Genomic DNA, 1,921 nt, shown 5'->3' with positions numbered 1-1,921 from the left:
GTGTTGGAGCGGAGCATCCCGTGCTCCTGCTCTCCCCAGCCGTGTGCTGGACCCGGGAGCTGCCTCGTGGCATTTATTACAGGAGCAGAAAGTGCTTCCTCATCACCGAGAGCAGCTGGAGACGGAGAGGTTTTCAAAGGCGTGTGACCGACCTCTCCCTGGGCTGCGGGGGCCGGGTATTGCCGACTCAGTGGAATTTTTTCCTTCTTCTCTCCGTCTCTCTCTGCCTCTCTCGCTCCTTTCCGCAGTGTCCTGACCTTGTGAGGCCTTGGTCTCCCCCCTATCCATCTCCCAGCGCTCAGTCTCTCCTGTGAACTCATGCTGGGAGATTAATTGCCACTATCGCCCCTAATCCATCACACTTCCCAAAGATTGTTTTGACATCTAGTTAATTTTTGGCTGATGATTTATCAAATTCTTATTACCGTGCTCTGAAGGGGCTCATTTATTGTGTTGATTCATGGTAATGATAAAGGGGAACCTTTTTGAATTTTAACTACATTCCCTCATGTTCTTCCCAGCACAGCTAAAGAGGAAAAAGGGAAAAATATAGCCAGGGACTCTTAATTCAGAGAGTAAAAGGGGAGGGGGAAAAAAAACCCCTCTGTCCTCCATTATTTGTTTGAGAGCCAAAAGTCCTAAAAGAGGTTAATATATATCAAGACATATTTTTAGAGTTCTGGTCGGGACTGTGTTTCAAGAGCATCCCCCCAAGGCTCTTTAAAACATTTATTGCCCTGTAATATTACCTAAATGTCTACTACCATTTTATTCAAATAGAACTTAATGCTAAATGATGTCAGTCATGTACCAGTGGAAATGTAAAACATGTCTCTCTGCCAGTCCATATGGCAATTCCAGCTTTTAAAAGTACACAGAGAATTTTCTGCAGCCCTTTATGTCATTCCCCCATCTTTGTTCCCACCTATTTTTAATTTGCTGCGCAGTTTTTAATAAGCCCAGATGGTAAAAGAAACACAGTAAATGGCCATTCTCTCTTTTCCTTCCCAGGCAGTTTGGGGAGTTGGAGCCCTTACATGGAGGGGAAGGAACGTGGCAAGGGGGAGGTGGGGGTTTGTTCATGGTCTGGGGGAAGGAGCAGGGGGGGTGTGTGGGTTTGTACAGGGGTTTGGAGAAGGAGCAGGGGGTGTGTGGGTTCGTACAAACGTTTGGAGAAGGAGCAGGGTGTGTGTGTGGGTTTGTACCTGGGTTTGGAGGAAGGAACAGGGGCTATGGTGGATTCATACGTGGTTTAGGAGAAGGGAGATGCACAGCTGCTGCAGTGGGTGGTGGGACAGCTCTCCAGGAGCTGCAGAAGTCCTGGGAGGACCTGGTGTGCTGATGTGGGGTTCGTGCCGTGGGGGGCTGAGGGCAGGCACAGGTAGAGTCACCTGAGATACTCTCCCAGGACCCAAAATCAGCTGTTTCCCTGTGCCATGCTGTGCCCTCCTGCCCAGCTGTGTCAGTGCAGGAAGGACATCCCTGTGGTCGAAGTCCTGAGAACCTGAGGCTCAGCTCCTGCTGCTGCCCTGGCCTTTCCCTCCAAACCTTCCACAGGCTTTAGTTTCCTCCTCCTGCACAGCAATAATCATCTTTCTTTTGATCCATCTGTCCTCACCACCGAGCTGGGAAGTTCTTTGGGGTGGAGGGTGTGTCTGCACAGACACAGGGCTGACAGCAGTGCTGGGCACCAGGCCAGGACCCAAACAATGAGCGAGGGGTGAGGAAAGGAGGGTCCAAACAGGAGGGAGGAAGCAAACAGGTCTTTTTTTATGGGTTCGGTTTTCAACTTCAGCAGATCATTTTATTTAGCCTTTGGGGACCCTGTAGGGTTCATTACCAAGGCACAGAACTCATCAGGGGAGAAGCCAGGGCTGGAGGGAGGGAGCAGCTGATCCGTTCTCTGCAGGTCAGCGTGGGC

This window comes from Manacus vitellinus, unplaced genomic scaffold, assembly GCF_001715985.3.
Source record: "Manacus vitellinus isolate BGI_N305 unplaced genomic scaffold, ASM171598v3 scaffold_87_pilon, whole genome shotgun sequence".
Taxonomy (NCBI): Eukaryota; Metazoa; Chordata; class Aves; order Passeriformes; family Pipridae; genus Manacus; species Manacus vitellinus.
The sequence above is the reverse complement of the archived record's forward strand: the minus strand, read 5'-3'. Positions refer to the sequence as shown.